At 40.6% G+C, this 16378-nt stretch overlaps 1 long non-coding RNA gene across 1 annotated transcript in view; it reads right to left on the reverse strand.

The window, feature by feature from the left end:
- The window catches only part of LOC102257645, a 99662-nt gene that overhangs the window by 29509 nt on the left and 53775 nt on the right, over positions 1-16378 (reverse strand). The window contains exons 2-3 of the long non-coding RNA XR_313094.2: positions 13160-13193; positions 10944-11034 (exon numbers count right to left, since the gene is read on the reverse strand). This is a non-coding gene — a long non-coding RNA (uncharacterized LOC102257645). The remainder of the gene's footprint in view (positions 1-10943; positions 11035-13159; positions 13194-16378) is intronic.

Raw genomic sequence — 16378 nt, forward strand, 5'->3', positions numbered from 1 at the left:
TTTATATATATATATGATTGATTTTAGTGAGAGGAAAAGAGAGGGAGAGAGAGCTATAAAATCCATTATGAGAGAGAATCATTGATTGGCTTCCTCCTGCACCCTCCCTACCCGGGATCAAGCCCACAACCTGGGCATGTGTCCTGACCGGGAATCTAACCATGACCTCCTGGTTCATGGGTCAACGCTCAACCACTGAGCCACATCATTCTGGCTTTAAGATGGTTTTTAAGACAGGAGTCTACCATCTTCTTGGGTAATCGGCACTTGAATAAATCTCTTTTCTTTTTATGAGCACCTGTCTCAAGAGTATTGGCTTTTGTTGCAGCACACAAGCAGCTGAACCTGTCTTCAGTACCAGGTCTATTTGGGAAATTTCCCTGATATCAGTTTTGAATAAACTAAAATGACTATTAGGCATATTATGGAAATACTTATTGGGCAGTTCTATGTAAAAGAAAATGTAGTTCAAAGACAATGTCTAGAATATGGATATAAATTTTCAGCCATTAGAAGCTAGATCTGTGAAACTAGATGAGTATGTAGGAGGTGAGATATTAAAAAATAAAGATTCCAAGGCCCAAGCCATGAGGAAATGAAGAGGAATCAGAAAATGAAACTGAAAAGGGGTCATGGGAGAGGTAGAAGGGAATTAAGAAGAGAAAGAGAGTAGTTTTCAGGAAACCAAGGCTTTGGTCAGGAGTTAAGTGGGGGGAGGGAAGGGGTCAGGGTGCCAAGTAAAGCCAACATTAAAAAAGAAGGAAGCATATATCATTGTATCAAATGCTACTGATGGTCCAAGTTAAATGAGAGCTGAGAATTAACCATTGCTTTTAGCAATGAAAATGTTATTGGTGACCTTGAAAAGAGCATTTCTGTTGGATTGGTGGAACAAAAGCCTGATTAAGTTCAAGAGAGAATTGTAAGAGAAACTGGAGATAGTAAGAAAAAGACTTCTCTTTCAAAAAGTGTTGCCTAAAGAGATGGAAAAAAAATAAAACAAAACTGGTGAGAGCTGAAGGAAAATGTGGAATTAGTCTGGAAGAAATACCAAAACATTTGTATGCTAATAGAAATGTCCCAGTAGATCTAGGTCTTTTTCCTCCATCTCTGACCATATCTTCTCAGTCTCCTTTTCTGTCTCCTGCTTCAATTCCATGACTTCTAAATATTGGAGTGTTCCAAGTTTCAGTCCTTTGATCTCTTTTCTTTTCCATTTTCATTAACTTTCCAGGTGATTTGTTTAAACTCATAGTATCTACATGATCACTCCTAAATTTGTATTTCCAGCCCAATCTCTTCCCTGAACCCCAGATTCATAAATGCAATTTTGTTTTTAACAGCACTACTTGGATGTTTTAGCAAACACCACAAACACAGCATGCCTGACACATCACCTGATCCACCCCCACCCCACCCTGGACAACCCCTGACCAAGCTGCACTCTCCAGTCTTCTTCCCCATTATTTTTTTTAAAATATATTTTATTGATTTTTTACAGAGAGGAAGGGAGAGGGATAGAGAGTTAGAAACATCGATGAGAGAGAAACATCGATCAGATGCCTCCTGCACACTCCCTACTAGGTATGTGCCCGCAACCAAGGTACATGCCCTTGACTGGAATCAAACCTGGGATCCTTGAGTCCTCAGGCCAATGCTCTATCCACTGAGCCAAACTGGTTAGGGCTTCTTCCCCATTTATTTAAGTAATAATCCTTCAATGTTTCCAGTTGTTTAGGCCTACATACTGTAGTCCACCCTTATCCATAGGGATAAGTTCCAAGAACCCCAGTGGATGCATGAAACCACGGATAGTACCACACCCTGTATACACTGCTTGTTCCCCTACATACATAACTATGATAAAGTTTAATTTATAAATTATGGATAGTACCACACCCTGTATACACTGTTTGTTCCCCTACATACATAACTATGATAAAGCTTAATTTATAAATTAAGCACAGTAAAAGATTAACAATAACTAAAGTTAAACCAATTGTAAAAATGTATTGTAAAAAACCTTATGTAAATGTGATAATATTAAGTAAAATAAGGGTTAGCTGAACACACACTGGGATACTGCAATAGTTGATTCAATAACTTAGCTACTAAGTGACAAATTGGTGAATACAAGCATGGATATTCTGGACAAAGGTGTGATTTACATCCCGGGAGTAGTAGGGTAGGACAGCACAAGATTTCAGCATGATACTCAAGATGGGGCACAATTTAAAACTTATATCTTGTTTATTTCTGGAATCTTCCATTTAATATCTTTAGACTGCAGGTGAGAATTAAGGAACTCAAACTGTGGGAAGTGAAACCACGGATAAGGGGTCCAATGTACTTGGATAGCCTTGAAGTTTTTTTTTTAATAAACGTTTTCCAACTCACCAGTCGAATCATTCATTTTTATCTTCAGTATATTAAACAACTCCAATCACTTCTCACTATTTATACTTCTACCTTTGGTCCAAACCACCATTTCTAACTTGAATTATTGCAATAGTCTTCACCTGGACACTCTCTATCCAATCTTACTCATTTATCTATGCACAACTAATGGCCAGAGTTATCCTATTAGGACATAAGTTATCTAATTTTATTCCTATTTAAAAAATTCTCAATGACAACCTGTCTCATCCAGAATAAATGTTAAATAACTTGCAAAGGCCTGCAAGGCCCACTATATATCCTTTCTTCCTACTGCTCTCCCCCTCACTCACCTGGTCTCCTTGCTGATGCTCACTCCACACATGCACACAACACAGGACCTTAGCATTTGCTATTTCCTTTTCCTGCAATATTCCTTATCAAGATATCTGTAAGGCCTGTTTGTACAATTCCTTTAGCTCATTGCTTTAATGCCTTACTAGAGCTGCTTCCTTAACTAACCTTCATAAAATAGCCTCCCTCTGTTGGCTTTGCATTTTCCCCTGCTTGGTTATTATTTCCAGTCCTCCTATTGAACTGAGGCAGAAATAAGGCTGTAATTACTATTTTTTTCTTTCCTTTGTCCCCGCTTTCAGTTACTCACCAGTTCCTGTTGTGGCTTTACACTCTCATAGTATTTAAGTTCCCACGTCATTTCCAATGGAAAATATATAATACTCTCAATGGCCTCATTCTTGTTCACATTTCTTTCTCCATGTTGGTTCTAATTTGATTATGTTAAATTTGTTTTTTTAAGGCCTTTATATAATAAAATACCTATTCTTTGGAGGATATCTACACTAATAAAAGAGAAAGATGCAAATTGACTCTACCTTCCTGACACCCGCCAGCCAATCAGGAGTGAGTATGCAAATTAACCCAACAAAGATGGCTGGTTTATTTGCATATGCAGGTGCCAAGTGGCTGGGGGCAGGGTGGGATGCTTGCATCATCGCCATGGCAATGACACAGGAGTTCCGCCCCACCCCCAGCCACTCTGGGCCTCTCGGCAGCGTGGGAAGGCAGAAAGGCGGCTCCAGCCCGAGCAAAGGCAGTGCGGGCAGCCAGAGGAAGGAAGGCCCATTCTTGCACAAGTCTTCATGCATCGTGCCTCTAGTAGTACATAATGAGCATTGTGGTAGATAATTCAAGTGCATTGTCTCAGTTAACAACCCAGAATCCTTTGCATAACTTTAAAGATAATATACAGAAGCTTTATTTTGGTATATATTGTCCTTTATCACCTGACTCCAGGTGCTTCTTATGGACTTCCTCCTGTCTTCCCATCTCACATGCCACAGATGGAATAAGTTGAAGTACTTGCTGCTCTTTGATTGAGAGATGCTCATTTTGGATCTTTGTCTCAGCTGCTCCCTCGGCCTACACCACTCTCCTGACTGGCTCCTACTCAGGACAGATGCTTCCTTTCCTAATGTGCAAGATCTGTGTTCCAAAGTGCCCACATCTGCCTGGCTGGTGTGGCGCAGTGGTTAAGCATCAACCTATGAACTAGGAGGTCATGGTTTGATTCTTGGTCAGGGCATCTGCCCGGGTTGCCAGCTTGATCCCCAGTGGGGGGCATGCAGGAGGCAGCCAATCAATGCTTCTCTTTCATCATTGATGTTTCTTTTTTAAAAAATATATTTTATTGATTTTTTACAGAGAGGAAGGGAGAGGGATAGAGAGTCAGAAACATCGATGAGAGAGAAACATCAATCAACTGCCTCCTGCACACCTCCTACTGGGGATGTGCCCGCAACCAAGGTACATGTCCTTGACCGGAATCGAACCTGGGGCCTTTCAGTCCACAGGCTGACGCTCTATCCACTGAGCCAAACTGGTTAGGGCATAATTGATGTTTCTATCTCTCTCTCCCTATCCCTTCTTCTCTGACATATATATATATATATAATCTCAACATCTATCACAGTACAGCAAACTGATATTATCATCTGGCTATGTTATCTATCTTACTCTGAACTAGAAAATAAACTTTGTTTGTATGTCAACTTGGTTAGGTTATAGCCCCTCAAACACTAATCTAGGTGTTGCTGTGAGGGTATTTTGTTAATTCCTAATCAGTTAACATTAAGTAAGGAAGATTTTTCTTGATAAACTGGGTGGGCTTGGCTGAATCCCTTGGAAGGCTTTTAAAGGAGGTCTGAGTTTTCCCTAAAAGGGAGAATAAATTTGCCTGTGGATGAGAGCTTCAACCTGTGCAATGGAGTTTCTTCCTGCCTGAGATCTTTCCCACTGATTCTAGTTTTCTGATTGAACACTCGCTGATGAACATGGGTTCTACCTTTTGTGTGTGTTGTGCATGTCCTATGCAAAACCCAGTGCCTGGCAAACAATATACACTCAGTACACTTTAATATTTTTTAATTTTTATTGAATTTTTGGGGAATGACACTGGTTAATAAAAGTATATAGGCTTCAGGTATACAATTCTGTAATACATTATCTGTATATTGTATTATGTGTTCACTACCCCATAATATTTATTCCCACTTTACCCTCTTCTACTTCCTGGCACCTCCTTTCCCTCTGGTAATCATCATACTATTGTCTGTATCTTTGAGGTTTCTTCCCTTCCTTCCTTCCTTCCTTCCTTCCTTCCTTCCTTCCTTCCTTCCTTCCTTCCTTCCTTCCTTCCTTCCTTCCTTCCTTCCTTCCTTCCTTCCTTCCTTCCTTCCTTCCTTCCTTCCTTCCTTCCTTCCTTCCTTCCTTCCTTCCTTCCTTCCTTCCTTCCTTCCTTCCTTCCTTCCTTCCTTCCTTCCTTCCTTCCTTCCTTCCTTCCTTCCTTCCTTCCTTCCTTCCTTCCTTCCTTCCTTCCTTCCTTCCTTCCTTCCTTCCTTCCTTCCTTCCTTCCTTCCTTCCTTCCTTCCTTCCTTCCTTCCTTCCTTCCTTCCTTCCTTCCTTCCTTCCTTCCTTCCTTCCTTCCTTCCTTCCTTCCTTCCTTCCTTCCTTCCTTCCTTCCTTCCTTCCTTCCTTCCTTCCTTCCTTCCTTCCTTCCTTCCTTCCTTCCTTCCTTCCTTCCTTCCTTCCTTCCTTCCTTCCTTCCTTCCTTCCTTCCTTCCTTCCTTCCTTCCTTCCTTCCTTCCTTCCTTCCTTCCTTCCTTCCTTCCTTCCTTCCTTCCTTCCTTCCTTCCTTCCTTCCTTCCTTCCTTTTCCGCCCCACCCCCAGCCACTCTGGGCCTCTCGGCAGCGTGGGAAGGCAGAAAGGCGGCTCCAGCCCGAGCAAAGGCAGTGCGGGCAGCCAGAGGAAGGAAGGCCCATTCTTGCACAAGTCTTCATGCATCGTGCCTCTAGTAGTACATAATGAGCATTGTGGTAGATAATTCAAGTGCATTGTCTCAGTTAACAACCCAGAATCCTTTGCATAACTTTAAAGATAATATACAGAAGCTTTATTTTGGTATATATTGTCCTTTATCACCTGACTCCAGGTGCTTCTTATGGACTTCCTCCTGTCTTCCCATCTCACATGCCACAGATGGAATAAGTTGAAGTACTTGCTGCTCTTTGATTGAGAGATGCTCATTTTGGATCTTTGTCTCAGCTGCTCCCTCGGCCTACACCACTCTCCTGACTGGCTCCTACTCAGGACAGATGCTTCCTTTCCTAATGTGCAAGATCTGTGTTCCAAAGTGCCCACATCTGCCTGGCTGGTGTGGCGCAGTGGTTAAGCATCAACCTATGAACTAGGAGGTCATGGTTTGATTCTTGGTCAGGGCATCTGCCCGGGTTGCCAGCTTGATCCCCAGTGGGGGGCATGCAGGAGGCAGCCAATCAATGCTTCTCTTTCATCATTGATGTTTCTTTTTTAAAAAATATATTTTATTGATTTTTTACAGAGAGGAAGGGAGAGGGATAGAGAGTCAGAAACATCGATGAGAGAGAAACATCAATCAACTGCCTCCTGCACACCTCCTACTGGGGATGTGCCCGCAACCAAGGTACATGTCCTTGACCGGAATCGAACCTGGGGCCTTTCAGTCCACAGGCTGACGCTCTATCCACTGAGCCAAACTGGTTAGGGCATAATTGATGTTTCTATCTCTCTCTCCCTATCCCTTCTTCTCTGACATATATATATATATATAATCTCAACATCTATCACAGTACAGCAAACTGATATTATCATCTGGCTATGTTATCTATCTTACTCTGAACTAGAAAATAAACTTTGTTTGTATGTCAACTTGGTTAGGTTATAGCCCCTCAAACACTAATCTAGGTGTTGCTGTGAGGGTATTTTGTTAATTCCTAATCAGTTAACATTAAGTAAGGAAGATTTTTCTTGATAAACTGGGTGGGCTTGGCTGAATCCCTTGGAAGGCTTTTAAAGGAGGTCTGAGTTTTCCCTAAAAGGGAGAATAAATTTGCCTGTGGATGAGAGCTTCAACCTGTGCAATGGAGTTTCTTCCTGCCTGAGATCTTTCCCACTGATTCTAGTTTTCTGATTGAACACTCGCTGATGAACATGGGTTCTACCTTTTGTGTGTGTTGTGCATGTCCTATGCAAAACCCAGTGCCTGGCAAACAATATACACTCAGTACACTTTAATATTTTTTAATTTTTATTGAATTTTTGGGGGAATGACACTGTTAATAAAAGTATATAGGCTTCAGGTATACAATTCTGTAATACATTATCTGTATATTGTATTATGTGTTCACTACCCCATAATATTTATTCCCACTTTACCCTCTTCTACTTCCTGGCACCTCCTTTCCCTCTGGTAATCATCATACTATTGTCTGTATCTTTGAGGTTTCTTCCCTTCCTTCCTTCCTTCCTTCCTTCCTTCCTTCCTTCCTTCCTTCCTTCCTTCCTTTTTCTTTCTTTCTTTCTTTCTTTCTTTCTCTTTCTTTCTTTCTTTCTTCTCTCCTTAATCCCTTCATCTCTCACCTGTCAGAATGGCTATCACCAACAAAGCAAAAAAATGAGTGTTGGCCAGAGGTGGAGAAAAGGGAACCATTGTGCACAGTTGGTGGGAATGCAGGTTGGTGCAGGCACTGTGTACAGCAGTATGGAGTTTCCACAAAAATTAAAAATGGAACTGTCTATGACCCAGTGATTCCACTTCTGGGAATATATCTGAAGAAACCCAAAACACTAATTCAAAAGAATATATGAACTCAGTACATTTTTAAATGAGTAAAAATGAAAGAATAAATCAATTTCAAAATAGCCAAGACTTCTGTCAGAAACTAACCGCTGAGAGCTGTTGGAGAAAATTACGGAGGTCAATACTGCAAATATGTGTGCTGTCTAACTTCAATGGAGCCATACAGATTGCTCAGGACATTTTTGAATGTCTCAACTATTCCCTCTCCAATTCTCTTCAGTGAAAAGTTGCTTTATTTCAATTATGTTCCTCAACAGTCTGTGACCCTTCTAATTCACACCAAAAAAATAAATAAATAAATAAGGAGAACCCTAGGCATGAAATCCTTTACCTAAAATCATACTCATATACCCAATTGCACTTCTTTGTCCCAAGTTCTAAAAGAGGTAGTTTTTCTCCTTTAGTCCAAGCATAAATCCCAAACCTTAATTTATCCATTCTCTTATCTTCTATAAAATTTTCCTTTCTCGGTTACACTCCCATCTTCTGTGTCTGTGTGGTTTTCCTTATAATCTCTTTCTACTAAAATGATAAAGACTTTGTTCTTTTTGTCTATCCCATACATTGCTCCACTGAAGTGTTTCTTAGTTAAGTAAAAAGCAACCTTCTAAAATAATGTACTTATCTCAAGAACACATAATTAGTAAGAGCAAACTCCTTTCCAAAAAAAAAAAAAGAAAGTACATACTCATTGCAGCATTACTCACACGAGCCACGAGGTAGAAGCAAATAAACGACCATCAATGGATAAAGAGAATATGGTACATACACACAATGGAATATTATTCAATCTGAAAACTGAAGGAAAGTTGGTCACATGTTACATCATGTACGAAATTTGAGAACATTATCATAAGTGAAATAAGCCAGTCACAATAGGACAAGTATAGCATGATTCTAAATATATAAAGTACTTAAAATAATCAGACTTTTAGAAGCAGGAGATACAATAGTAGAGGGCTGAGAGGGGGAAAAGAGGTGTTGTCCCCTGGATAAAGAGTTTCAGTTTTGCAAGATGAAAAAGTTCCTTGCACAACAATGTGTGAAGAGTTAACATGAGCACTTGAGATAGTTAAGATGGTAAATTTCATGTTATGTGTTTTTACTATAACAAAACAAAAAGCAAACAAAAGGAAACCAAAGAAACTAAGTGCTGTGCTGTTTGTTCACACGGTATCTAACTCAACTAAAAAAATAAAGAAAGCAAGATGCATCTATGGAGGTCTATTAGTTTGTGATATACCTCTCACAGAGAGCTTTCTGTGAAAGAACAAATGCACCATTAGGGCCAGTTTCCTTTGGATTGCATCTTTCTTAGAAGTGATGAGCCACTGTTATCACCTACGACACTTGCTCCAAAAAAAGAATACCATGGATGTTAGAGGTTGGGGTCTACCTCATTTAAAAGCCAAGGAAATGTTATCTGTCTTCTCAAATATCCAGATTTTCTGAATCAAACCCCTTCTTGTATTCCCCTATCTGTGTCTGCTGCTAGTCACAGACAACTTCCTGAAGTGTTCCTCAAACTATCCCCCATCTCCGTAATCTTGTTTCTCACCTTTAGAACAGAATGACTTAACTGAAGCCACACGGAGAACAAAAGTGGGGTTGGGAAGAGCAAATCTGGAGAGTGATGGCAGTGTACCCATTGGTTATGGACATGCGGTCCCCTTCGCTTTCAGGCAAAGGTATGAACCAAAATTAGGTTCAGGTAATTACTACTACTGAAGCCCACACACATGTTAATACACCAAAGGACCAAGGAACAAAGTATTTGAATAAAATTCAAGTTTCAAAAGCCTTGGAACAATAAAGTGGGGTTCTTTCCTCCCTTTTACATTTCATGGCTTGTACACACACACACATATATTTATACAGGAGGTTTTGGTATAGGTAAGGCACGTGTCTCTGCTCGGGACTGAAAGGTTTTGTTTTTATTCTTTGAAAGTTTTAAAAATTGATTTGCTTCTGTTTATAGTCTGGAAACTTTACGGTCACTGCTTCAGATAATCAGTGGAGCGAATTTTCCATCCATTTTTGCTTCTGCCTACATTCTTCTGACTTAAATTTAGGTGCCTTCTATGGGGGTCTCTGTAGCGGTTTAACTCCTCAGCAATCCCGGTGAGTGGGGTGGTTTTTCCTGACCAGGATGCAAGGGTGGTTTCTTTCCCGGGTTCTTGTCCAGGTGGATTCGAAGATGAAGCCACAGACCAAAGGTGGTAGATGAAAAGGGCGCAAATTTATTGGAAGCATGTGCAGACTCCCACGTGGGGAGGGGGTCCCAAAGGGGGTGATCCACCAAACTCATTTTTGCTCAGATTTATAAAGTCTGCAGTCCTCTGTCTCTTGGTGCTGCTTTCCAATTGGTAGAATATTGGCTTCAAAGCTCAAAACCCACATGGTACCTCCCCCTCCTTCTCTCCCCCTTCAGTGGTAGAATTCTCTGTCTCCTGTGAAAACCTGTTCTCCTCTTTCTTCCCTTTGTCAGCATTTCTCTGTTCCCTGTGAAAGTTTGTTTCCTCTTTCTCCCCATACCCTGTGGCCTGTCCCTGTCTTCTGTGAATGGATGTCTTTCTTTCCCCTTATCCTGCGGCACCTTTTGTTCTCTGTGACTGTATGCCTTTTTGCAGTTCCAAGCCCCCAACCAACTATGCCTTCCTCCCCCATGGACCCTCTTTATTTCTAAAATTCCCTAAACCTGCCTATTTTACCCCTAAAACTCCTTTCACGGGTATTGCTGTGAGCTTCCTTTTCTAATATTTCAGCCTTCTGAGAGTGTAATTGATGACCTTACCCACATTGACTAATTGTTGTAATAAAACCTTTAGAATATCTTTAGAATTCCTTGAGAAATCTATTTTTTTAAAATATCTGTGGCTTCTAGAAGGTATTTTGAACATCTACCCCACCTTGACTAATTGTTGTAATAAAACCTTTAGAATTCCTTGAGAAATCTATTTTTTTAAATATCTGTGGCTTCTAGAAGGTATTTTGAACATCTATTAACTTCTTGAATACTAAAATGATTATACACGAAGGTATTTGGAATCCTGGCTTCAGATTTTATTTCTTCATTATCTCAGTTTCCATAATTTCTGAAGTAAAATTGTTTTGTAGTATATTATTAAGTAATAAAGCATACTAGTGGTGGCTTACATTTATCCTGTAATTGAAAGAATAAATTCTCCCTAAAATAAGTTTGAGTTTGTTTTTTTTAAATGAAAATCAATTTGAAGCATAGGTATTTTTAAAATGATAAAAAAAGAAATAAAAATTCCAAACAAATATTTGTTTGCTTGATTTGGTTGATTTTTATCTTCTCAATGTCTAGATTTTATGCTTATTTTAATTAGGAAAGTAATTTGTAATTACCTTTATTGTAGATCTTTGTAGTCACACAACTAGATCAGTGTCCAACCCTCTATCGTACTTCATTCAATGGTAAAGATATGACAGAAGGAATCTGTAGAAAGTTCATAGTGTTAGACACAGACTGCTAATTTTACTGGCAATAGAACAAGAAATCTATACAGCTGTCATATGTCTTACTACAGCACCAATTCCTGAACAAAGCAGCATATTTTACATTTTTCTGAGGAATGTATTTTGAATATAATATTCATATAGCTCTACAGGAATAGGTGTCATCTGCCAAGAGGAGTTCATAACAAAACAAAAAACAAAAAAGGAGAATTTACTCTAGGACCTGTATACAGTTTCTCTGAAATACAAGTGATCATCATTGTGTTTGGATTTTTTTTAATGGCACCATTTTCCTTTTTTTGGCAGATGAAACTCAATTTTTCAAACAAGTCAGCCTCCATTGTCTAGTCCTAAATGTAGAGGCAGCTTTACCAGCTACAGCTGGCATGAAAGGCTATACAAATCTATTTGGCTGATTTAATTCACTTGAAAAAGCAATTTTCTAAATAACCCCTATTGGCCAGAAAGAGTTAGGGTGCTGCCAGTGGACATAAATGAGATTGTTGCTACAGGTTTCTGTACACACAAACAAGTGCAACACTGAGCTAAGCAAATGGATTAGTATGCTTTCTATATTGGTGGGCTTCCTTAATTTTGTAACCAAAATATTTATTTAAAATCTATTTCTAGTATTTTAAAAATCAAGAGTTTAAAATATTTTATCATGAATTATAATTCATATGCAGAAAAGTGTACAAAACAAGTCTATAATGCAACAAATAATCAAAGAGAAGACCCATGTCAAGAAATAGACCACAAGCAGAGAAGCCTCTTTATGTCTTCTCATTCTAATCACTTTCTTCCTCCCCCAAAACAATCACTAATATATGAAACAATAGTTTAAATGTGGCAGTGTTAGATTTTTTAAAGTAAATGAATAATACAGTGTATTCTACTATTATAAAAAATATTGTTTGAATGATTTGTTTAAATCTCCATGAAGAACATCAAGACAAAAGCCTTTATAATCTTTATAATTTTCAGATGATATATTTCTAAAGTATGAAAAAGGAATATATCTGCTGAGTTAGGAAGCATACATTAGTTGTTTGTTTTTTAACATCATAACATATGAGCACAAAAATATTCACCTCCATATAATTTTCTATTGCAATTTTTACACATATTCCTACATGAAACACAGCACTTGTAAAAGCATATCTCTTTTATTATTATTGTCTTGGTATGATCTATAGTGCCTGGTATATTGTGAGTTTTCAATACAGCTTATAAAATTGAATGTATTTGATAAGTTAAAATAATTTTCATCAAAGAACTCAGGGGCTACTTTAAAGTGGCTACTTTTACCTTAGGTGACTACAAAGATGCATACAAAACAACTATCAATATAAAATGCTATATTTTTGTTTTATTTGGTACTGAGTCCTAAAATATTAAAAATAACAACACAATAAAGAAACATACAATATAAGTCATAAATGTGAAAATATTACATAAATGTATCCAATGATATCAGCAAACATGTAATAATTTTGTTAGGATAATTTACAAATAATATATTCATTTTAAATATGATATAATATTTATTAATACTTTTCTAGTTTTGGACTATGAAAAGCACTCATAGTCACTCAAATTTATGAACTAAAGGAGTTTAAGGTTTTCCTTATCCCAGGATCAGGTTCACTGAACAAGAGCCTCAATCATCTTTTTCCGGTCTGTCTCTGATTTCTTTTGAGTCAAGATCCAGACAAGAATTATTGTTGGCAGTGTATACACACCTGCTATGGGTTATAGTGAAACCTCTAATTGTGTTTGGTTTCATTTTAGCAATCAATATACTTCAACCTATACCCAGGATATACTTAATCGTACAGGACTATTGGACAGAGTTTTGTCTCTATCTAATGGTAAAAAAATTTAACTTGGAGAAATGTTGGTTCTCAGCCCCTTTTGCTTGTGGCTCTAGTCCTTGAAAAGAAAGGTACTAGTTCATCTTTTTCTATCAATATCTAGGGTCCCTTTTCTCCTTTTTCGAATTACCCCCTACCCTCCATGTTCCCTTCTTCTATATGCAGGTCTACTTTTATCTGATCTTGGTCTGCTCTGTAAGCATATAGCTGAATCTTTCTTCACATACTTACATTTAAGTCCTTGTTTCTGCTTATCCATGGATAACTTGAAGAGAAATAACATGGCCTTAGTCAACAATGTGAAGAGGGTAAGAAAATGCTAGAAAAACAGACAGATTAATATTTAGAGGTATAATTGTGGTATGTACCTTATTTATGTACCTGAAAATCAGAAAAGACACAAAAATAGCCTATTTTATGCCTACTATGTGCCAGACAGCATGAAAAATGTGTTTACATTTAATAAGAACCACAATCCCTTAGAGTGGATGCTTATAGATGAGGAAACTAAACTTCAGAGCAGTTCATTGATTTGCCAAATGTCACATAGTAAGAAAAATAGAACTTAAACCTCAGTCCTACTGGATCTAAGCTAGGCCTCCAATTGTTTTTCTGTTTAATACTTATAATTCTATAGGAGATATAAAAATCCACATCTTAATCCATATCTTTGCTCATTTTAGATGTTATTGTGGCTTCCTTCTCACAGACTAAAGTCATTTTTCACAGGCCCGAATATCCTATTCCCTGGTGCTCCAGCCAAAAGAGCAACATAACAGGGTTGATTCTCCTACTGATCCATTTTGGCTGCCATTTCAAATGATGAATTGCACTGGAGTACCCAAGTTATTGTATAGCTATTATTTAAAAAGGGTTGTTGGACATGTAGGGAGAGGAAGACTTGTGTAGGGGAATTGGCTAATAAAAAAAGAAAAATGATCATATTTGCATTTGATAAGCCTTATTATTAGCCACACAACTTACAAAAAGAAACCTCTTCATATGTTATCTAAATATTAATAATACTAGAGGCCCGGTGCACAAAAATTTACAGGGCAATCAGGAGATTGGGGAGCTCCCCCCTATCAGGCACAGAGCAGGGCCTGTGGGGGGGGTGGTTGGGGCGCCGCAGCCTGTCACACACAGAGCCGCAGGGCAATCAGGGGATTGGGGAGCTCCCCCCTATCAGGCACAGAGCAGGGCCTGTGGGGGGGGTGGTTGGGGCGCCGCAGCCTGTCACACACAGAGCCGCAGGGCAATCAGGGGATTGGGGAGCTCCCCCCTATCAGGCACAGAGGAGGGCTGATCAGGGGGTTGGGGTGCCTTCCCCTGTCACGAACAGAGTAGGGCGGATAGGGAGGTTGTGGCCCCGCCCCCTGTCACTCACAGAGCCACAGGGCGATCAGGGGGTTTGGGCGCTGCCCCCTGTCACACACAGAGCCGCAGGGCAGTCAGGGGATTGGGGAGCTCCCCCCTATCAGGCACAGAGGAGGGCTGATCAGGGGGTTGGGGTGCCTTCCCCTGTCACGAACAGAGTAGGGCGGATAGGGAGGTTGTGGCCCCGCCCCCTGTCACTCACAGAGCCACAGGGCGATCAGGGGGTTTGGGCGCTGCCCCCTGTCACACACAGAGCCACAGGGCGATCAGGGTATTGGGGAGCTCCCCCCTATCAGGCACAGAGGAGGGCTGATCAGGGGGTTGGGGTGCCTTCCCCTGTCACGAACAGAGTAGGGCGGATAGGGAGGTTGTGGCCCCGCCCCCTGTCACTCACAGAGCCACAGGGCGATCATGGGGTTTGGGCGCAGCCCCCTGTATCACACAGAGCCGCAGGGCGATCAGGGGGTTTGGGCGCTGCCCCCTGTCACGCTGATCCCGGTGCCGGGAGCCTCGCTGCTCCGCTGATCCCGGTGCTGGGAGGCCTATTACCCTTTTACTATATAGGATAGAGGCCTGGTGCATGGGTAGGGGCTGGCTGGTTTGCCCTGAAGGGTGTCCTGGATCAGGGTGGGGGTCCCCACTGGGGTGCCTGGCCAGTCTGGGTGAGGGGCTGAGGGCTGTTTTCCGGCTGGCGAGTGACTAAAGCTTCCAACCGCTCCTTGTTTTCTTCTCTCTTTTTTTTTTTTTTTTCTGGGCCAGCTTTAGCTCTGAGGCCTCGCTGCTGAAAACATAGATACAATGTTGAGGTCTGAGCCCGGCTGAATGGAAGCCCTTTTCTGGGGTTTTGTTTAGCTTCTTATTTGCAACATAGTATATAGTTGCTTAGAGTTGCAACTGAGAGGCTGGCAAGTTAGGCGGAGAACGTTGGAATCTGCAGCAAGCAAGCCTCGTGCTCGCTTCAGTGCCTGGCTGCCGGCCGCCATCTTGGCTGACAGTTAATTTGCATATACTCACTGATTAGCCAATGAAAAGGGTAGCGGTCGTACGCCAATTACCATGTTTCTCTTTTATTAGTGTAGATGGTCATTAAGTCTTTTAATCCTATGAAAGAACTACTGCATTGTCCCCCATTTTATCTGTACAAATAAAAGGGTAATATGCTAATTAGACCAGGTTGACTGGCCATCTTCCAGATGTCCAACTTCCTTCCAGAGAAAGCCACGGTGGTGGGGGCCGAGGCAGAGGCAGTTAGGGGCAATCAAGCCAGCAGGGGAGAGCAGTTAGGGCAGTGATGGCGAACCTATGACACGCGTGTCAGAGGTGATACGCGAACTCATTTTTTTGGTTGATTTTTCTTTGTTAAATGGCATTTAAATATATAAAATAATATCAAAAATATAAGTCTTTGTTTTACTATGGTTGCAAATATAAAAAAATGTCTATATGTGACATGGCACCAGAGTTAAGTTAGGGTTTTTCAAAATGCTGACACACTGAGCTCAAAAGGTTCACCATCACTGAGTCAGGGGCAAGATCAGGCTGGCAGGGGGGTGTAGGGGAGATCAGGCTGGCAGGGGAGGGCAGTTGGGAGCAACCAGGTCAGCAGGGGAGGGCCATGGGGGGTGACCAGGGCAGCAGAGGAGGGAAGTTAGGGGCATTAGGCAGGCAGGCAGGTGAATGGTTAGGAGCCAGTGGTCCTGGATTTTGAGAGGGATTGGGCCTAAACTGGCAGTCAGACATCCCCCAAGGGGTCCTGGATTGGAGAGGGTGTAGGCCCAGCTGAGGAACACCCCACCCCCATGCACGAATTTAGTGCACTGGGCCTCTAGTAAATAATAAAACAAAATAGAAAGGGCATAAGAATAGTTTTACTGTAGTGATAACTTTAAGTCCTTTAAAGCTATTTTGGTTACCTTTACAATTTTTGCTATTTGTGTTTTAGATACCTACTTCCTAAACCTTAGGGTGTGTCTGAATCACTTGGGTATCTTATTAAAATGCAATTCTGACTTAATAGGTCTGAGGTGGGGTCCAAGATTTTGCATTCAAACACACTCCTACAGACCCTATTTT

The sequence above is a fragment of the Myotis brandtii genome, unplaced genomic scaffold, assembly GCF_000412655.1.
Source record: "Myotis brandtii unplaced genomic scaffold, ASM41265v1 scaffold1132, whole genome shotgun sequence".
NCBI lineage: Eukaryota > Metazoa > Chordata > Mammalia > Chiroptera > Vespertilionidae > Myotis > Myotis brandtii.